We start from the raw sequence: 22565 nt of genomic DNA, 5'->3' as shown, positions 1-22565 counted from the left end.
AAGAAGAGGCTCTTGTTGAGAACGGAAGAAAGAGAGACTTAAATGGATGCAAACAAATGAAATAAATTTAGATAATAAACAGCGTAAACTCTCTCTTAAATATTTGTTATAAGAAGTTAAAAAAAATCTATATTATTAATCCCTTTGAAAGACTCTAGTTTCACTCACCGTCTTACCATGTGCTGCAGATATTAAGCAAACGGCTTCCAAGAGAAGCCTGGTCCTTGCTATGCGGGTCACAGTGTTCTTGCCAGCAGGGCTCCCTGCACACAGGGAACACCTGCTCCAGGGTGTCCGTGGGAGAGCTCAGACGTCTCAGTCCCCTTCAGGCTGGTGACAGCATATCAAGGATCTACTTGTGGAAGACTGTGGAACACAGGCACCACAAGTATAAAACTCAGTTTTTAAAAATGTCCTTCTACTTCACTTATTTCCTTTCCATGAACCTAATTCTGACCCTAAAACTCTATTCCCATGAGGATAGCAGAAAATTTAATATTAGTTGATCTCGTGTAGTCTTTTTTCTTATTACAGCTCCAAAAAGTCATGGAGTCCAAGACGTGGAGAGAAGCCAGTTTACCCATATTAGAATTGCTGACATCTTCACTGTCCTCGGAGTCTACCGGATCTTTGCTCTGGGTATTTGTCCAGAGGAGATTCAGGGCTTTGGCTACCATCTCTTTGTGAGGTCCAGTCACCTCTTGGAGGCCCTGGAGTGTGTGTGGGTCTCCCTTCCTTGAGACGCCTATGGACCTTTCACCTCTCTCTAGAACACTCTCTCTATTGAGGCATTTGGATGTAATCCCTTAATCAGTTGAAAATCTGGGAAATACCAAAGCTAAAGCAATAGACCATTTCTACTTTCTTGCCTTCTTTGAGGCAATGAATCCAGAAGAGACTCTCTGCTTGAATAGGAGCGGGGACATTGAGTGGGAGTAGGAGAAAAAAGGTAGGAAAGAAAATGCCAGAAGGAACAGAAAAACCAGTTAATGTTTTGTTTCAAAAATGCTATCACGCCATAGTAGGTACAAAGGTGTCCACAGCAGGCTACACGGGGGATACAAAATGGCATCCCACCCAGAGTGAGTTCAGTGGGTTAAGGGAGAGCAGGAACAGGGGGAGAAACAGGGAAGATTTTTCTGGAGACAGTTATCACAGAATTTTTAACAAAACCTCCTGGAGAGTTTGTGGGAGATGGACACAGCCCCCAGTGGTGGTGGATGCCCATTAGCCATGCCTCTCTCACTGGGCTTTGTCAGGCCTGCTGCCAAAGTGCGTCACACTGCATTCCTGGGGGCTCCTCCGCCCGCCACACTGGTGTTCCTGGAGGCTATGTGAACTTGAGGAAACAGTCCCTCATGTGGAAATTTCTCTCATCTTTACAGGGAGCAGGACAAAATCCCCTGAAAAGTTCATAGCTACAAAAAATCAGTGCCCAGTGATTTAAGCTGTAGCATTTTCAACACGGCTACGGAACAGCCTCGGGCTGCTGCCGGCTGACTTCTCACAGTGTTGTTCCAAAGAGCCCGACACTCTAGGAGGCCAGTGTGGTCCCTTTTGGATCCAGCTATGACATCTATCCACTTCAAAGCCATGAAGATTCATTTTGCTCAAGGAAAAAGTACTGAAGAGGATTATGAACATGCAATCAAGCATGGACCCGTTGTACTATGTAACTTGGTAAGTGCTTCCTCATGGGGCGCAGGTCCTTCAGCAACCGTGGTACCAATGAGACACAAGGTATTGGGGGTCTGCTGGGTCCCCTAAGAACTGGGAAGTCACCTGGCCGCTTTTCTGTCAGGCATATTTTTGGCCTTTTTCTGCACAGACTGGCTCCTCTGCCTGCTCCTAGCTCAGTGGGGCCACCAGCCTCAGGTCTACATGACTTTGTCTTGGCTCCCACTAGGAATGGGCCCGATCTCTCATGTGCCAAATTCAGTTTCCTGTGAGAGAATCTGATTGCCGAAGACTGAGTCATGTCAAATTAAGGGGTGGGCAGTCACACGTTGGCCTAGTTCAAAACTAAATCAAGGGTTCTTATTCTTCATGGGTTCATTTAATTTCCACTTTAACTTCTCCCAAAGACAACAATCACTGAGTGATTTTATCACCTTATGGAGAGAGGCATTCTAGGGCCTCAGGGATCCTCCACATGAGTGGTTTCTGTTAAATCTAGTAGTTATTGACTCCTATATGCTAAGATATGTCGATAAACACAGCACATTTTCTCTGCAATATTTGAATTGCTTACCATTTTTGCATTTTAGCACAAGAGCTGTTCTTAGCCAGAAAATGCCAGATGGCACTGGGGAATCAGCTTCATACTATTCCAGAGCAATGCCATCCGCAGATAGAGCCAGCAGCTAATTGACAAAGATACCCTCGCTGTTTTTATAGAAGTCAAGATGTCCTACTTCTATCACTAGAACTGTCCTTTTAGAACTGGCTTGGGTCTCAAGCTCTCTTTGGAACTTTATTCTAGGTACGCTCTTGCCTCTTAAATTCTATCTTCATATATAGCTCTGCTGTGCCTTCTCCTCAAATGGTTTCCTTTACTTCTCTAGCCTTCAGAAATCCATCCTCCTCTCCCTCAAAGCTGCTTTAACATTCCTTGTCTGCACCAGTACTTAGATAACTATCATCTGTTATTAGAAATGTCTTTTTTTAAAAATGTGTCTACTTCCTATCTTCCCAACCATCTCATAAGTTCTTTCTAGACTACAACTAAATATTTTGTTTCTTTCTCCCTCCTTTAGGGCTTCCATGGTGATTTTCCCTGTGGGTGTCTAATATTTGTTGATGACAAGATTGCTGTTCTGAGGTTTGCTGTCTCCAGATCAGAAAGTTCAGAAGAACAGTCATATAGGGCATCACAAAATGAGGAAATAAGTAGTAAAGTTCAGCCCAGAGCAAGATATTGAAGGTACCTGAGAGTAGATTTTCCCAGAGAATTGTTTTAGGTACTCAATAACTCCCACAGAATGAGTTGGAGAGAAATGGCCAGGAAATCCTTTTTCACATCTCATTCCGAAGTTAACTCTCGAGTGTGGCCCAGTCCAGTGATTTCCAGTCGTCTGTCTGTGGATGGATTTGCTACGACAGAGTCACTTACGAAATATCTGATCCCTGCATCCACCTTTCCGAATCACAATGGCTTAGCAGCAGGCGGAAATGTAGCAAGTGCCATAGGTGGCTCTGATAGTGGTTTGGGAGCTGTCCTTGCAGAGTAGGAGCTGTCAAAGTGTGGGCCCCACACCAGCAGCGGCGGCAGCACCTGGACGCTGCTTGGAAACGCAGCTGCTGAGGCCCTGACCTACCAAGCAGGAACTCAGGAGTGGCCCAGCACGGGTTCTGTGCTCCAGATGATTTTGAAGCATGTGAACATGTGAGAATCACTGTTTTAGGGGCTTCCTATGGTTACAATCACCAAATATTTCTAGGGAAACCCTTCGAGTAACAACTGGTCTGATTGTTTAAAAATCTATGACACTGCTGACAATTTGCCATTTGCTGATTTCTCAGATTTTTACTAAGTGGGTTCGTGTGTTCCAGGTATTATGCAAGGTGCTGGAAATAAAGAGAGAAATAAGACTGAATTTCTGTCTCTAGACTCTAAAGGGATATGCATCTGTGAACAAATAATTGTGATTTGGTATGTTGAGTGCTATAAAATATGTGTGTAAAGATGAATTCTGTTATGAGGGATGTGGCCCAAGGAAGACTTTGGAGTTCTGAACACTGAGGATTATATATAGAAATCAGCTAGGTATTGAAATATCCTCTTATGACTTTATACTACTTAAGCTAGTGTGAAGAATAAAACTTGGATCCTCTGAGCTGTCCAGTCCTCCTCGCCATGAGACCTGTGGGCTACTGCAAGAGGGTAACTGAGTCTGAAGAGTGAATAGTCACCTGGCAGAAGTGTGGCTATGGCTGGCCTCTCTCCATGTCAAGTAGGAATATAGCAAGAGCCCAGAAGAAGGAGGTCACATGAAAGCATGAGCTTTAGCATTAGCTCTGCCCGCCACAGGAAGGGGGCACACTGATGCCATATGCTTGCGTCACATCTCTCAGGAGCACTGAAAAGGGGGGAAAGAAGACTCAAAGTTCTGCTTCCCATGTTATTGCCTCCTGGGAATAATAAGTCTTTCTCCTGATAGAAACAAGTGGGACTACATAGTTAAGTGCCCTCCAACCAAAGCCAGGGGTTAGTAGGCAGATGAGCAGAAGCGAGGGAGGATTTCAGATGGAGGGCTAGCACATGCAAAGGGCCTGGGGCCTAAAATAACACGGAAAGCTTGTAGAAGGTTGGCATGGGATTTGGTTGTTTAATTTTTCAGTTTTTCCTTTCAGATAGGGGGTGAGGAGACTAAATTTATTTTAAACATTAGAAAGAGCATTTCATTGGTTTATAACAGTAAAAAAATGAAGAAGATATACATGACCAATAAGTGCAGACTGATAAAGTAAATTATGGTAGAGTCATATAACAAAAGATAATGCAATCATATTATAAAGGTTTATATTTATTTTACTTATATTTTATATTATTTATATGCATAAATTATTATTTATATTTTCTTTCTTTCCTTATTTTATTGATATAAGAACCAGAAAAATATACAAAAGCATTCTCCACTGTAACAACAAGGACTTCTGAAATGTGAAATTATTGACTGCTTGAATTTTCTTTGCTTTGTGATTTTCCTTGTTTTCCCAGTTTTGGGCAGTGGGCACCTATTGCTTTTACAATTAGCAAAAAAATAATAGTAGCTGTTGCTTACGAGGCAGAGCTGCACACCTGCCCAGTGAATGGGCACAGTGGTCTGTTCATCTTGACGGTCTTACCTGTCAGTGTGGATGGTGACACAAACACAAAGGCCATCACTATGAGCAGAGGAGTGGGTACAGCAGTTATGATTTGAGGAGGTTCATTCACTGAATATACAACCACACTCAGTCTTTATTACTCACCATTTTATGTTTTCTGTAAAGTTGTTTTTCTTTAAATTAAGGAAACAGATTCAACTTGAAAATAAAATTCTAAACAAAGTAGTTGTACGAACTGTTTTAAACATTTTATTGACTACTTTGGGATTGTTAAAAATAATGTATTTCCTTCTTAAAGATTCTTTGGTGAGAAAGTGGTTTGAACTCTTTTTTTAAGCTCCTTTTATAGGTCTATTTGCTTTTATATAGTTCATGAAAGCAAGGTAAATGTTTCTTTTCCTTTTTGTTTGCTGAAATGAATCTTAAAAATGAAATCTCCAGCAGCAAATCTCAAGTAAGTGTTTTTCCCCCTTCTATTTTGCCTTTGTTCACATGCTCTGAATTCATTTCTTTTTTCCCCAGAAATTTGGGGGATGGCTGCAACTTTCCCCGGCCTCTGAAATGCCAGCTCTGCACTGATTCCCAACCACCCTTAGTCTAACCATACTCTGTCACGCATGGTTGTGCCCACCGAGGCAATGTTTTTGAGAGTTGACAAGTAAACAAGATCTTATTAGCACTGTGGTTCATCGCTCATGACCAGTGTCACACAGCGTTTCCAATCAGGATGGAAACGCCCAGCAGCTGGGCCCCAGCTGCCAAATCATCAATTTGAGAAGTGTCTATTTCCGTCCAAGTCATTGCATGCAAGGCCGGGGGGCTGGTTCTGTGCCCACAGTGACTTCCTCCAGGGTTTCTTTTCCAAACTCCCCACACCCTCGTGATAAAAGAGCTGTCATTGCCATCGTAGCCTCAGGCACATCACACGCCCAGCAGGGCAAAGCAGAAACCACATGGCGGGTGGGTTTCCCCAAGAGAATGGCAGGACCAGGGTGGGTGCAGAGATCCGGCTTCTCACGGCAATTCTGCTACTGGGATGGGGGCAGCGTGGACACGTCGTTCCACCTGTGTCTGCCTCACAGCCTCCTCTTGACATGGAGGTGGACAGGCTCGAGTGAATCCTACGGCAAAGCGCTTAGACACTCGGGCAGGCCCACCCGAGTCCGGGCGTGAAAAAGGGAGTACATGCAGAAACAGGAACACCTAGACTGAAGCAGGCCCAGGGGGTGACAGCCACGCAGAGCTGGGACGTTTGCATGAAGCCCAGTGAGGGGTGAGGGAAGGGCACAAGTGGAATGTGCCGTGTACGTTCATTTCGGCGGCGTCTTCACTCTCTGAGGTACAGTCTCATCGCACAGACGCATTAACTGGCACTCACGGAGCCTGAGGAACCCCGGGAACAGAGCGATTGGGCACAACTGTTTATTTAGGTGTGTCTGATCCCAAAGCCAAACTCTTCCTAGAACATGGGGGTGTGTGTGCGTGCGTGTGTGTGTGTGTGTGTGTGTGTAGTGCTTGTGGCCAGGGAAAGTATTACGTGTGCACGTCATGATGAATATTGCATCAGGGGCTTGAATGGAAAGGAGTTTAATGGCAGTGCTGTTCATAGCTGTGCTGACAGAGTTGAGGGAGTCAGAGAGGAGAGCCTAGCCTCAGGCCCTCGCAGCAGCAGGACATGGAGACAGGCCACCATGGAGGGAGGGAGGGACAGAGTGGGAAGGGGGCCATGCTGACCCCACCCCCATCTGACCTCTCTCCCTCCTGTGTCCTCTCAGTGCCTCCCTTCCTAGCTAGAAACCAGGTCAGGGACCTGGCTGAGGTGGTCCATCGAGGCAGATGCCCTGGGGCCCAGGAGAAGGGCAGAGAGCGACGGGGAAGGGACATGGAGAATAACAAGAGCCAACTAGAAGTCTGGCCAAAGTGGAGCCAGGTCAGAATTCAGGGGGATGAAAACGATGGTAGAATTCAGGAGCAGAAGGAAGAGCAAACTGGACTTGGGGTCCACGGCTCTACCAGCGGGGAGGAAGAGGCGCGCAGTGAGCAGGGAACATCAGTAGGGCACACTGAGGCATGGGGACACTGAGGACAGGATTGAAGCACTCCTGGGCAGAGTGCTGGAGAGCAGGGCAGGGGACCGAGTACTCTCAGGTGCAGTTTTGCACGGGGCCTGGTAGGAGAGAGATGCTTGATCTTTCTGCTGCCTTCATGCCCCGCTCCAGCCCCTCCAGAGGTAGAGTGGCCTCATTCTCCGTGGACTCCCTGGCTCCGCTGTGCAGATGGCCCTTCCTCTGTGACAGTAAAGGCGGAGGGGCTGTGAGCTGGGACTCTATCCTGGACAGACGGATGGCCCGAGGCTGGGATTGCACCCACACCACTGTAAAGATTAGGCGTGGGGTAGTCCTAACAGGGCCGCCTGAGGGCGGATGAGGGTAAAATAAACCTCCCTGGGTGGAGGCTGCCAGTCTAGTCTCCTGCTGGGTGTAATATAACTCAGTGACTTTTGCTGTAATGGGCAACTTGGAAGCAGAGGGCCGGTTTGCCTAGCGGGTGTGCTGGGCTCAGGCTGATGCTCATGCCACATGCACCGCAGCAGTGGCACAATGGGAAACAGGACGCAGGATGTGTTGCTGGGTCTTCATCCTGAGACAAGGCCATGGTGCAAGTATAGTTGTACCTTCATGGTTTCACAGGGCAGGAGATTCATCTAGATGAGCTGTTAGCCAGCTGTATTTATTGAGCTCCTGCTGTATGGACTATGTGAAGAATTTCCATATGTGTACCAGTTTCCCAGGACTGTTGTAGCAAAGAACCACAGACTGGGGGCTTGAGATGACAGAAATTTAATCTGTCACAATTTGGGAGGCTGGAGTCCTGCATGAAGGTGGCAGCGTGCTCCTTCCAGTGGCTGTAGGGCAGGACCCTTCACTGCCTTTCCCAGCTCCTGTGGGTCCTAGGGGTCCTTGTCGTGTGGCAGCGTAACTCCAAACTCTGCCTCCAGCCTTACGGGGGCTTCTTTGTATCCAAATCCCCCTCTCCTTTCTCTTGTAAGCACACCAGTTATTGGATTTAGGGTCCACTTTAAATCCGCTAGGATTTCATCTTGAGACCCTTAACTAATTACATCAGCAAAGACCCTATTTCCAAATAAGGTCACACTCTGAGGTGCTGGGTGCACACGAATTTTGGCGGGACACTATTTAACACACGATGACATGATTTAAATCTGGCCCTGTTATTGGGAACATTAGTATGCATTATTTCCCCAAGTAGTCCTTCCTTGTTCCCACTGTTCTTAGAAAGTTATGAGCAAACATCTCTCCCTCTCTCTTATGTTTTCATTCACTTTGGAATAAGCCAAGTGCTCTCTTCACCTTCTCTGTCTTTGCTAAATTGTCTTATTTCATTGTGGAATTTTCACCTTCTTGCTTGCACTTTGATAGTTACTGTAAATCAACACGCATCTTTTTCTTTTATTGAAAAAGAAATCTTTCTTCCCGTCCAGCCTCCATGCCTGTGCGCCCCCCAGGGACCTTCTCGGTGGCTCGTTTTCATCCAAGGTCTGCAGACATTAAATCGGAAAAGGAGAACCTTTTTCTTGAGTTCGAAATTGTTTCCATTTGGTGGCCTATTGATTTGTCGTCTATTTCAGCAGCCTAGCCAGGCCAGGGGTGGGGTGCCCCTTAGGTGTGGGCATTTCCTGCAGACAGTCCGCATTCCCCCCAGAACAGACGGCGGACTTACCGCTAGATCCAGCCTCAAGACATACAGAACATTAACGCTCCCCTCAAAGCCCTAAAGTACAAATATTAAAAGAAGAGCAATTTGTGAAATTTAGAGTATTTCTGCCCATTTCCTCAGGCCATTTGGAGAGGTGACATTCTGGAGCCCTTCTCAGATGGATGGCAAGCTTGATCCTGCCTTCCGATTGCTCCTGTTAAGAAGAGAAATAAAGAGAGAATAATGGCCATAATAGTGACTAAAATATGCGGAGTGCTTTCGATACGCTAACCAAGAGCTTTAAGTAGGTTTTGCTAATCACTTCCTACACCCATCCCATACACCGATGGGGAACTGAGTCAAGTTAGTGAGCTCAGTGCCTCTGCATCTTAATGGTTTCTCATGGTACTTGTTTCCACATGTCCTCTGTTTTCCTCACGCCAGTCAGTGTTCCCACGGGAAGCCGGCTCACTCTACTGCAGATCATTCAGAGGGTTTATTTATAAAGGGGCCGTTCACCAAGGCATGGCAGAGGGCGGGGGGACCACAGGAATGGAGCAGATACTCAGGATTAGTGACATCAGAGCTGGACCCCTAGGCCCAACGACAGACTGGACCTGAGGGTTTGGGTAGGAGAGGAGCAGCGACCTTCAGCTGGGGGCAAGCCAGACTGAGGTGACCTTGAAAGGATAGAGAAACCCTGACCTCACGCTCCGTTCACATAAGCTATTGAAGACTTTCAGGAGTGGCTCTAGGTACGGTGACCGACTCATTCTTATTTGTCCTGGACTTTCTCAGCTTTAGCACTGAAAGCCTCAGGTCCCAGGAGCCCCCTTGGTCTCAGGCAAACTGTAACAGAAAGGCTGTTCACACTAGCAGAGGGCTCTGAGCCGCAGGGGGTGCTGCCCTGGGCACCAGCACAGGCACAGGGCACTGTTGGAAGCCTGCTCCCACCGCCTGTCTCCCCCACCGCCTGTGGCCCCCACCGCCTGTCGCCCCCACCGCCTGTGACCTCCACGGCCTGTGGCCCCCACCGCCTGTCTCCTCCACCGCCTGTGGCCCCCACCGCCTGTCGCCCCCACCGCCTCTCTCCCCCACCGCCTGTGGCCCCCACCGCCTGTCTCCTCCACCGCCTGTGGCCCCCACAGCCTGTCTCCCCCACCGCCTCTCTCCCCCACCGCCTGTGGCCCCCACCGCCTGTCTCCCCCACCGCCTGTGGCCCCCACTGCCTCTCTCCCCCACCGCCTGTCGCCCCCACCGCCTGTCGCCCGCGCCGCCTGTGGCCCCAACTGCCTGTCGCCCCCACAGCCTGTCTCCTCCACCGCCTGTCGCCCCCACCGCCTGTGGCCCCAACTGCCTGTCGCCCCCACCGCGTGTCGCCCCCACCGCGTGTCGCCCCCACAGCCTGTCTCCTCCACCGCCTGTCGCCCCCACCGCCTGTGGCCCCAACTGCCTGTCGCCCCCACCGCGTGTCGCCCCCACCGCCTGTCGCCCCCACAGCCTGTCTCCTCCACCGCCTGTGGCCCCCACCACCTGTCTCCCCCACCGCCTCTCTCCCCCACCGCCTGTCGCCCCCACCGCCTGTCTCCCCCACCGCCTGTCGCCCCCACCGCTCACCCCGCAGCCCGGCGGGCGCTCACTGAGCTGGCGTCCAGTCCCGCAGTAGGCAAGGGAGAGCCCGACCCCGCAGGAGCGAGACAGACAGTGAAAAAGGAAATCTATGACTACGGGATATGATTTCAGGCAGCGATAAATGCCGTGAAGAAGAAAATGGGGTTCTCCAGATAGGGAATGAAGGCTGAGACCTCGTGGGCATGTCCTCCCTTGGTCAGAGTGGTCTCTCAGAGGAAGCCCCCCGTGTCCACGACGTGGGCTGGCAGCGCCTGCGTGCGGGGCGTCCTCGCTCTCACTGCTTCGCTTCCCGCCAGCCCTTCCCCCTCTGGCCCTTCCCCCGCCGGCCCCTCCCCCTCCGGCCCTTCCCCCTGTGGCCCTTCCCCCTGTGGCCCTTCCCCCTGTGGCCCTTCCCCCTGTGGCCCTTCCCCCGCCGGCCCTTCCCCCTGTGGCCCTTCCCCCTGTGGCCCTTCCCCCTGCGGCCCTTCCCCCGCCGGCCCCTCCCCCGCCGGCCCCTCCCCCTCCGGCCCTTCCCCCTGTGGCCCTTCCCCCGCCGGCCCTTCCCCCTCCGGCCCTTCCCCCTGTGGCCCTTCCCCCTGCGGCCCTTCCCCCTGCGGCCCCTCCCCCGCCGGCCCTTCCCCCTCCGGCCCTTCCCCCGCCAGCCCGGCTCCTCTCCCTCGGCCCCTCCCTCCTCTCCCTCACCCCCTGAGAGCCGGTGCCTTTGCTCCGCCCTGTCAGAGGGAAAGTCTCAGTGAGGGGCAATGTTTGAAGCTGTCCCCAGTTATTTATATCTCCCAGCTACCGAATAATCCAGAGGCCGGTAGGGATAGAGGTCGGAGGCGCCACCTGAGGTCACGGGGGCTGGCGGTGGATGTGGGGGGGCGATGGAAGGCCTGGGAAGGCTGAGACCAGAGCAGATACACTGTCATCTCCTGGGCTCTGTCCCACAGGCATGAAGACCTGAAAGTATTTCCAGAAAGCGCTCAGTGGAGGGGAGAACGCCTAGCAAGGTTAAGGAGTTAGGGTGTCCTGCCAGGGGCCTCCTATGAGAGAGGTGGCATTGACCTTCTTCTGGGAACATTCACCTGTGACCCCGACTCTACAATTTCTACCATTCTATGCTGTAGTGAGTGTGGATGGGGAGAGGTGTTTGTTAATATCGCAGTTATGGTTTTAATTTGTATTTCTGTTATGAGTGATGACATTGAGTAACTTTCATACACGAACTGGCCCTTCAGATAACTTGTTTTGTGATGCACTGTTTCAAGTCTTTTGCTCATTTTTTTAAAACCTGGATTGTCTTTTTCTCATTGATTTGTAGGAGTTTTAAAATGTATTCTAGTTTACAAGTCCTTTGTTGGATATATGCATTGCAAATATATTCTGAAATAAATATAAAAATATTCTCCCTCACTCTTTTGATATCTTCTGAAGCTGCTCTCCCTCCCTCTCTCCCTCCCTTCCTTCCTTCCTCATTTTCTTCCCTTCCTCCCTCCCTCTCTCCTTCTTTCCTTCATTTCTCTCTTTGTCCAAAGGGATATAGAGAGACAGGCTGAAGCTCAGGGATTCCCACAAATTTTGTAATGTTCATGTAGAAAATATATACAGCTTCATTCAAAAAGGAAAATAAAAGTCTGTTTTATCTCAAGATTCCTCCTCTTAGCTCAATAACCATGGAGCCAATACAGCATTATTGAATGTCCTTTGCCTCTGGAATTTAAAAGAAGGAAAGGCAGTAATTGATGGCTTGTTCTTAGACCACAGGAAACCACTTGTCACTATCCATTAGCAGCTGCTTTTCAAGAATATTTTCCTTGTCTCCATTAGGAAGAAATAGATGACAAAGCAAAACTAAAAAGCGATTTGTTACATTCCAGTCAGAGGAGCTAAACTAAACATTCCTGGATAGCCACGTATTTGCACATGGCATACATTCATTGTGCTTGCAAGTGATTTGTTTGTTTGTTTGTTTATTTATAGTTTGTTGGTTTTGCTTTGCAACCCAGATACATTACAGGAGTGCTTAGACTCTGAATGGTTCTTCAGGGAAATGTACTCAGGGTAAAGTCATGACCCACTGCCTACAGGATTTGGTAATGCCATATATATATATGTGTGTGTATATATATGTATGTATATATTTTTTTCAATGCTTAGAGGAGAGAAGCTTAACTTTTAACTGATAGGATTTTCCCTGTTATTGTATACTTTTCCCCAAAGGACACCAATTCCTGATAAAATAATTCAGCATAAGGAAAAACTTGAGTCTGATAACTCACTCTCAACTTAGTGATATAAATTGAGGACAAACTGCCAATCTTGATTTGAAGGTTTCAGCTTCTTGTCAGTCTGTGTCATGGCCTTAAGACCTCTTTCTAGAAAGAAATTGGCAAAGAATTTTCCTGGATATCATTTTTTAAAAAGAAAAGTCTCTCATTGAGCCTCACGGAGCCTCTTTATTTCCCCATGCTCCGTAGAACGTTACCGTAGAAGTGGCCGCCCAGCCCTAATGGCTGTTTCCCACGATGAATCAAAGATGCCACGTGCCTCCTGGTTTCCAAAGAAAGGCGGACTCGAACAGACTGTAGGGAATCACTTAATCGGGGTATTTGCAGAAAATTCCTCTCTTGCAAGACTTGCCAGGAACGATCTAAAACTGTGGCGGTCTCCCCTTAGCTAGGGGGTCGGTCAGTCAGGACTGAGTGTCCTACGTCTTCACACAGGCAGAGTCTTGTCAGGCAGAAGCTTATACAGTGCCAACGCCCGTGTTTCTCGCAGTATGGACCATCAGAACCTTCTGCAGTGCTTGGTAAAAGTACAGACCTGGGTTCCTTTCCAGGATAAATAAGCCAGAATCTTCGGGTGTAGGGCCACAGATCTGAACATTTAACAAGTTCTGCCCTTGAGTGTCATGCTCTTCAACCCTTAGAACCTTTGGATCAAACCGAACCACCACCAGTGAGAGAATTCGGTATATTTTGTTTATCTGAAATCTTGACCAGTGGAAAGGATTATAGAGGTTTGCTCCCATTCTTTAATTTCACATCCAAAGTATAAGGCAGGGGGTGGACAATAGGTATGACTGGGAGTCTATGTGATACACAGAACAGTGTAGCACACATTTACTGGGTAACTTTTCTATAGCAAGCACTGGGCCAGGCAGCAGAGCAGTGCCGATGAAAAAGACACGGTGATTGTCCTCAAAGAACTGACAAATAATAGGGAAGGCACATAATTCCTACATAACACGGTGGGTGCAAGGCTGGAGTCCTGCACAGAGAACTTGGAGAAGAAAATACAGCAGCACTGGACATATTTCCAACTTTCTGATTGGGGTACCACTAACTGATGGTGAAGCACAAATGTCTTAAGTTCATAGCTCAGTGAATTTTCTCATGTGTATACACCCATTGTAACCACCACCCAGATCAACAGATAGAATGTCTGAATGTCTTCAGCACCCTAGAGGGCTCCTTCATGCCCCCTCACCACCACCAGTAATAGCCCTCCAAATGTAACTACTATTCTGAGCTCTGTCGACATAGCTTAGTTTTGGCTGTTTTTTAAATTTGATATGAATTGAATCATCTCATATGTACTCTATTTGGATTTGTTCATTCAACATTATGCCAAAAGATTTCATTCATTATGTTCCATTTTGCAATGTTCCTTCCTCATTGTTCTGCGGTCTTCCATTGTGTGAACACATTACAATGTATCCATTCTACTGGGGGCCCGTCATTTGGGTTGTTTCCAGTTTGGGGTTATTAGGAATAAAGCTAACTATGAACAATTTTTTACTTGTCTTTTGGTGCATATAAACATTCAGATCTGTTGGCTTTCTTCCTATAAGTGAAATTGGTGGGTCCGAGTGGTACATATGTTTATGTTCAGACAAAGCTGCCCACAGTTTTCCAAAACGGGGTGCTATGTTCCATTCTCAGAAGCATCATAGAAAGGTCTCAGCTCCTCCACATCCTCAGCAACGTCAGGTGCTCTCAATCCCTTTAACTGTGGTTAGTTCTATGTGTGGCCATGCGTGCATGTGTGTGTACGAGGATGTGCGTTTGTTGGTATCTCAATTATGGTTTTAATTTGTATTTCTGTCATGAGTAAATGATGTTGAATGACTTTTTCTGTACTTACTGGTTCTTTAGATAACTTTTTTTGTGAAGTGCTGTTTCAAATCTTTGCTCATTTTTTAAACTGGATTATTTTTTATTTCTCATTGATTTGTAGGAGTTTTTAAATTATATTCTATTAATAGTTTACAAATCCTTTGTTGTTATGTTACAAATATCTTCACCCAGCCTGGGGCTGCCTTTTCATTCTTTCCATGTTTTATGAAGCTCGGTCTTTCTCTTTTTCTCTTTCTTTCCTCATTCCTGCCTGCCTGCCTGTCTTCCTTCCTTCCTTCCATCCTGCTGTCCTTCCTTCCCTCCTTCCTCTCTTTCTCTCTTTCTTTTAAAATACTTAATTGAAAATAAAATTTGTATATATTCAAGGTGTACAATGTGATGATTTGATATACGTATACATTGTATAATGATTACCACAATTGGAATAATTAACCCATCCCTCACCACCCATGATTACCATTTGTGTGTGTGTGTGTGTGTGTGTCTGTGTGGTAAATACACTTAAAATTTGCTATCATCAAATTTCAGGTAAACAATTCAGTATTATTAATTATAGTCACCCTGCTGTACATTGGATCCCCAGAACTTACAACTGAAAGTTTGTACCCTTTGATCAACATTTCCCCATTTCCTCACCCCCTAGCCCCTGGCAACCAGGGGCTACTCTCTGCTTCTCTGAGTTAGACTATTTTAGATTCCATGTGTACATGAGATCATATAGTATTTGTCTTTCTGTGTCTGTCTTATTTCACTTAGCACAGTGTACTCCAGGTTCTTCCATGTTGTCTCAAATGGATGGATTTCTTTCTCTTTATGGATGAATCATATTCCTCGTGTGTGTGTGTGCGTGTGTGTGTGTGTGTGTGTGTGTGATATTTTCTTTGTTCATTAATTCACTGATGGGCACTTAGGCTGTTTCTATATCTTGTCTCTTGTGAACAGCGCTGCAATGAACATGGGAGTGCAGATGTCTCTTTGACACACTGATCTCGTTTCTTTTGGATGTATACCCAGAAATGGGATTGCTGGATCAGATGGAGTTCTATTTTTAATTTTTTGAGGAACTTCCATAATGTTTTCCATAATGGCTGTACCAATTTTCATTCCCACCAACAGTGTACAAGGGTTTTCTTTTCTCTATACTCTGGTCAACACTTATTATATCTTGTCTTTTTGATAATAACCATTTTAGCAAGTATGAGGTGATGTCTCACTGTGATTTTGATTTGCAGTTTTCTGGGTTAGTGACCTTGACCACCTTTTCACATACCTGTTGACTGTTTGTATGTCTTTGGAAAAATGTCTATTCAGATCCTTTGCCCATTTTAAAATGGGGTTATTTCTTTTTTTAACTTTTAAGTTGTGTGAGTTCCTCATATTTTTTGGATATTAACCTCTTATCACATGTATGATTTACAAATACTTTCTTCCATTCTGTAGGTTGCCTTTTCATTTTGTTGATTGTTTCCTTTGCTGTGCAGAAGCTTTTTAGTTTGATGTAATCCCATTTGTTTATTTTTTATTTTGTTGCCTGTGCTTTTAGTATCATATTTTTAAAAAATTCATTGCCAAGACCAATGTCAAGGAACATTTTCCTTCTGTTTTCTTCAGGGAATTTTATGGTTTCAGATATTATATTTAAGTCTTTAATCCATTTTGAGTTAATTTTTGTATATAGTGCAAGACAAGGACCCAATTTTATTCTTTTTAATGTGAATATTCAGTTTTCTCAACACCATTTTTTGAAATGGCTGCCCTTTCGCCATTGTATGTTCTCAGCACTCTTGTCAAAGATTAGTTGACAATATATGCCTGGGTTTATTTCTGGGCTGTTGATTCTGTTTCCTTGGTCTATGTGTCTTTACTCTGGTGCTACAGAGTTCTGATTAGCACAGCTTTGCAAAGTAGTTTGAGATCAGGGAGTGAAAGTCTAACTTACTGGCATACAGTCTCAGGCTCCTTGACTTTTTCTTAACCCCATTCCTGGTGTTGGGAGCTTCCTTGGTCCTCTTTGTCTAGCTGTTTCCATCTAATAGGAGGGAGGAAGGATAATTATTTGTTTTGGATTCCATAAATGAAAATTACTTCTAGAGGTGAGCAACATACAACACTTCATTTTGGATTCTGGTTTCCTTAAGCTGCAATCAAGACTGGTGACAATTGTAACAGCATGGAGACAATTGCCCTCTTTTCAGTGCTGTACTGGGCTGCCTGCAGCCCCACCCACCCCCAGGGCAATCTCTCCCCTACCCACTGCTTTCCACCAGCATCCACTCTTCTCTTGCTGGTTTTTTTTGTTTTGCTGTGACTGCTGCTGCTTCTCTTATCAGAGACCCCCTCCCCAAACACCCCCAGCACGGTTCTGACGTTGAAAGACACTCCCTTCTCATGATTACAGTGAGCTAGGGGTGGTCCAGACTTCAGTGGCCTGCACTTTTTTGGGAGGGTCCCTAAGAGGTAGCCAGTCTTATTCTTTGAGGTCTTGAGTCTTCCTTGCCAAGCAACTTAGAAAGAGTTCCCTTGAGACCAGACTAGAAGCCATTTGAGTTCACTTGAGCCATCCTAAGGAAAATATTTTAATCTAGAAATATGGTTGTGGTGACTTTTGAACACCTTCCTAAAGTGGTATCACTCCGAACAGCTGCTGGTCAGCCCCACGGCCCTGTCAGATGGCATCCTGGGTTCGCATCCCAGTTCTGCTTCACATGGCTGCGGGTGACACGTCAGCCCAGGCAGAAGAGGAGTGTCTCAGAAACACCAAACAAAACCAGTTCCTGGCATCCTGTGTTCTTATATGACCAAAGCCATTCTTCTTGGCCACCTGTCCTGGAGGGCATCTGTAAACAAAGAGCCCAGAAATATCTTTTCTAGTTCAATATCCTTCTTCAGCACATTCATGAGGAAATAGGCCTCCGAGTCCTTTCCTTCTTTTCTCTCTCATTTGTAGGCGTGGAGTTGTGACAAAGCGTTCTTGTCTGAAAGATAAATTTTCTCATGTCAAAGTGGAGTGTTTACCCCACACCCCCTGGTGTGGGCAGTCTCAGAGAGCCCCATGCTAAGGGTTCATTGTTTTGCCTATTCTCTTGGTAATCAAACTGGTGAGCTGAATGTGACAAGAGCATCAGACACAGAGGAAAGAACAGTAATTTCTTTGCCGAAGGGGAAAAGAGGTGGATTTGTCTTTTGTAGAGATCTTGGCCTTCCTGGAAGTTGGGAAACTGCACCCTCCAGTTCATTTCCCTGGATAATTGATGTTTTCTTTCCTTGAAATAAAGGTAATATCCTTTATTTTCACCATGTGAAGATGGGATTGTACCCACAGACTACTTCTTCACCCCGGAAGTTGATAGTAATGACTAAGCCTAGGAAATATCCCAACCAAACATCACATGAGACCAAACACTGGGAGCTGATAGCTTTTGGTTGCTTTGTTGGCTGCTGTTGGCTCTGAGTGTCCCTTAAGAGATGATGCCTAGCTTGTCAGCAGATTTGGACTTTGAGACTTTTCACAGTCTCCTTAAAATGGATGTTACTGAAACCCAGGAGACTTTTCCATCTGTCTCCTTTGCGGGATTCATATTAGGGAGGGGCAAATAACACAGGCCTTTGGGTTCTCAGAATCACATTTTGAATACTCTCTGTTTAATAAAACACAGACTTGACTTTCCCAATTACTTTACTGCCTGCTGTTCATTTTTAAGGGAAATATAATTTTTGGGCTTCTGCTTCATTGGAACCAAAGTCATAAAGATGTTACTTGGTAAGTATCATGTTTTATAAGAGAATCATTCTTCAAGAAGACTTCAAAAAATTTAGGAAAAATATTTTAACTAATGGCAAATGCAATTTCATTTTGGTGTAGGATTCTGAGTTTATAAATTTGGGGTGGGTTCTAAAATTAGCCATGGGGTACCCTCGGGATTGTTTGAGAAGAAAAGAAAAATAAAGAAAAGAAAAAAAAAATGTGGAGATAACTTTTTGGTTCTGTTCAGATCTTTCAGAGTATTCTGGTCACTTTCTAGGCCTAAGTCATAAATCCACCAGTGATCAAAGGCAGATGGTCCCTGTAGTTTCAAAAGGACTGTTTCCTTTCAGCAAGATACATTGTCATTATTGACTTGATAAGACAGCATATGGAAAGGACTGAAGAGCTAATGTCTTTGCCACTTCCCATAGAATACTATGTTTATAACCCCCTCCAACCCAACTCAGATCTTTGGTTTTACCCACCCTTGTAATTTGAAAATATTTAGTTTAGTTTTCTCTTCAACGAACTCCAAAATCTTGCCAATTTTAGTCTGTGTTAGTTCAACTTTAAGACATGTGTAACTGGCGAAGCTAATTTAACAAGACAAATGAAGTGCTTTTCTTAGAATTGATCATACACTCTTAACACATGCTTTAAAATTTGAAGAGCTTCCCACCTCCATCCCAAACACAAATGATCAGCCGAGTAAAAGGATCCTCTTTAGCCAATGAAGAATCCAAACTCTTTATCCGGTGAGAAGAAAGCACAGAGTGAGGCAGGATGCTGGTGGCATTACTGTCTGGGGGAGCAATAAAATAAATATTTGGGGTAAATACCCCAAATTACCAAGTTAAACTCTGACTCTCACATCTTGCAAGTCTTGATTGCGTTGTCTCCCTAGTCATGCACTGCAGTTCCTGCAATGCTGCCAAGAGGCTGGGCATTGTGGGAGTTTGCCCTCTGTTTTTGTGAGCACGATAGCCATGACCTAATTCTGCATCGTCAAGCTGGTCTGCAGCCTTGGCTTTGTCATCTGCAGCCTGTGTGTCCCATAGTGCCAGAGGCCCAAAGGGACTCAAAGTGTGCTTCTACATGGAACAGAGGTAGCCTTAGCCATCCTGGGGCAATGGGTAGATTCATACTCTGTGCCTTTGTAGGCAGTGCACTTTACTTCTCCTCTCCAACTCTGTGGGGTTCCCAGGTCTCTGCTGTAGGATTGCACTGAACTTCAGAGCACAATTTAGCAGTCTTCTCCTGAGATGTTTTTCCCTAGTTCCTTTCCTTTTTGTATTCAGTACATCTCTTCCCCCCATCAATTAACATGCATATTGTAGCTGTCAGTGTACATCTGCCTCCTTCAGTAGACCATGATACTGTGATCTTAGTGTCATGAGCACCTAATTTAGTGCCTCACACACAGTTTTGTTGAATGAGTAAATGCAAGCTGGACAGATGGCCATGCCATCTCATCAGCCTTTTTCCGCATAGACAAGTGGTAGGATACCACACTGCTTGTCCATGAAGGCTGACCTGGGTGTGTTCTCCACTGAGCTCTGGAGCACCGCTGTAATACCTTAAGCAGAGACACCTGAGGATTTGCTCTGGGAAACAGTCATAGCTGGGAGTCCTAGGGAACAAGCCAGTTAGCTCCTGGACTTCATTGGCTGACTTTGCACCATCAGGTCAAGGGCAGAGAAGTATCTTCCCCTGTGTGGCCATGGGGGCCAACTGGGCCCCTGTCTCTGGATGTAGGTGTGCATGTGACTAAGGAACATTCTCCTTTCAGCTAGCCAGCCCTGGAAGTCAAAAGATGGAAATGTTTGTTTTACATTTGGTGATAAATTTCAGAGTACTCATGGCCGAAGCAATCTGACTAGCTTAATTGGTCCGGAATTTTGATCTCTGTGCTCTAACTCAGAGCCATCCTGGTTGCTAACAGTCACTGTGTGCCTATGAACACAAATAGAAATGTTTCTATGTAAGGAAGTGGAAAGTGGGGCATTGTATTATAATGGTTTGGATGTCGATTAAAACTTGTCTGAATCTCTGAACTGGAGAGCAGTTTGTCCTTTAAATCAACAAGGTTCTCATTTCAGTCTTTGGAGGGAAAGCTGCTTCTTTGAGCATTGATTTAGGCCAATCTAATTTCTGTTTGTTTGATCTGCAGCCTACATTTTTTTTTGTCTTTTGGGATTTCATCATTTATAGCTTAAGAGGTAAAGCTTAATCCACAGCCTTGCAAAGTGGAGTCAATGATATTAAGTTCCAAGTTTCCCAGTGGGATTGTCTGGGAAACAAAGAAGAAAGGGGCTTCAAAATTTTCCCTTAGAAATACATTTTCTTTTCAAACCATTTATTTAATCTCTCTATACCTCCACTTCTCTATTCATTTGTTTATGTTGTGCATTTATTTAGCTCAGCTGCCTATTCATTTATTCAACAGACCTTTGCATGGCATGTATCAGTGTCAAACCTGGAATTTAGCAGATTAGAAAACAAGACAAATCAGTGGTTTCAGAATTTAATAATAAATGCTAGAGCTTCTAAGAGAGAGTATCTAGTGTGGCCCTGAGTTGGATTTTAGATCTCCGGGGTAAGGGCCAGGGCTAGAATTTACTGCCTTAAGTTTTCCCCCTTGGGCCTTCCATAAGAATACAGTTTCTACTGTACATTTAGATATTCATAATTTCTTTACCAATCATAAAAATAATATATGTTCATTACAGAAATTGAAAAACCCAAAAAGGTAGAAAAAGGAGAAAGGAAAAAAATAATTCTTCTCCAAGTCCTGCTGTGAACATTGTGATTTAATTCCTCTCTTTTCTGTTGTTTAAAAATCTCGGCAAGAACATTTTATATAGACCACCTTTATTTCCCAGTTTTCACTTAATGTTATAACATAAGCATTTCCTCTTGTCATTGTAAACTATTTACATTATTTTAATGGAGATATACTGCTTCATTCTACAGGTATAACATTAGTCACTTAAGTAATCTCCTTTTGTTTAAATTTATCTTTTTCCTTGCTATTATAAGCAATGTTGTCATAAACATTTTTGTAGACGGAGGCTTTATGTAGTTCAGAATTATTTTTTTAAAGAAAGAATTCCCCAAAGTGTAATTACTGGGTCAAGCATGAGTGGATGTTCTCCAGACTATTGACAATAGATTCCCAAATTACTTTCCAAAAGGATTTTGCCAGCGTACAGTTCTAATGTCTCAGAGTGCCCAGTGTAGCTGTGTAAATCCTTAAGAGCTCGGATGCACCGTTAGGAACCCAGGCTCAGAACTTGCCTTAGTTCAAGTGCTTGTTCTGCCACTTACTCTGTGACCTCAGACACTTAATCTCTGTGTCTCTGTTCTCCATTTGGAGAATGAGGATAAAAACAGCATTTCCTTATAGTAAGAATGAAATCAATTAGTAAACATAAAGAGATTAGAAAATGCCTGGCACATGGTAAGTACTATTTTAGTATTAGCTTTATTATCCTATCTACTATCACAGGTAAGACTGAGACAAGATAATCAATGAAAATTAGACAGTGCCCTATACCAGGGTGTGGTGAGTTAAATTGCATCCCCCAAATTTCATGTCCACCGGGAATCTCTGGATGTGACCTTACTGGAAATAGAATTTTTGCAGCAACAATCAAGTTAAAATGAGGTCATATTGGATTAGGTTGGAGCCTAATCCAATGACTGGTGTCCTTACAAGAAGAGGAGAGAACGCACAGAGACACAGAGGAGAGGGCCATGTGAAAATGGAGGCCTAGCTGTGTGACCTTGAGCAAGCCACTTGACCTTGACTTCCCTAGGTCTGTTTCCTGCTCCGTAAAAGGATGTTTGTTAATGCAGCGAACTTAGCAAGGTTTTTATTTGGCTAAAAGAAAATAAGTAGATAGAAAGATGGCAATAGATGGTAGAGATTGCAGTGATACTTCCACAGTCCAAGCGATGTATGAGATTGGCATGCCATAGCCAAGCAGAGCTGGCATTAATTCAGCCCTACGAGGGACCCTAAACAGAATTGCAGTCCAGAGTCTCAGGGTGATCTTCCTGGGTGACATCAGTGAGCTGACAGACCAGGCCATCTGTTGTTTGCATTCCTCCTCTCCCGCACCCAACCCCTAAGCCAGGTCCCAGGAGCTTCTGGATGGATCTTTGTTCCAATCAGCCATTGATAAACACGGCTTGCTTCCACATCCCCTCTGCTGCTAGACTGTAATGATGATTGATTCACGTAGCAAATGGCCTAAAGCCGCCCTCACAGCCTTATTATTGCAGATACAATTACCGCCAGGCTGAGCTTGCTGCTGCAGGATCTGATAATGGACTCTAATTTGCCAGTGGGGTTTGCGCTTCTTTGTTCCCAGACACAGAGCTGTTTCTAAACTAGAGAGTAATTCATAAATATTTTTCTCTCCAGTCATGGGGGAAGGCCAGATTTAATTGCACACTGAAAGGCAGTTCTGCCTACAAGCCACTGAGGGAGGCTGTAGGCTCAGGCCTAGGACAGAGAT

The sequence above is a fragment of the Lemur catta genome, chromosome 5 (assembly GCF_020740605.2).
Source record: "Lemur catta isolate mLemCat1 chromosome 5, mLemCat1.pri, whole genome shotgun sequence".
In the NCBI taxonomy this organism is placed as follows: Eukaryota; Metazoa; Chordata; class Mammalia; order Primates; family Lemuridae; genus Lemur; species Lemur catta.
Note: the sequence above shows the minus strand (reverse complement) of the source record.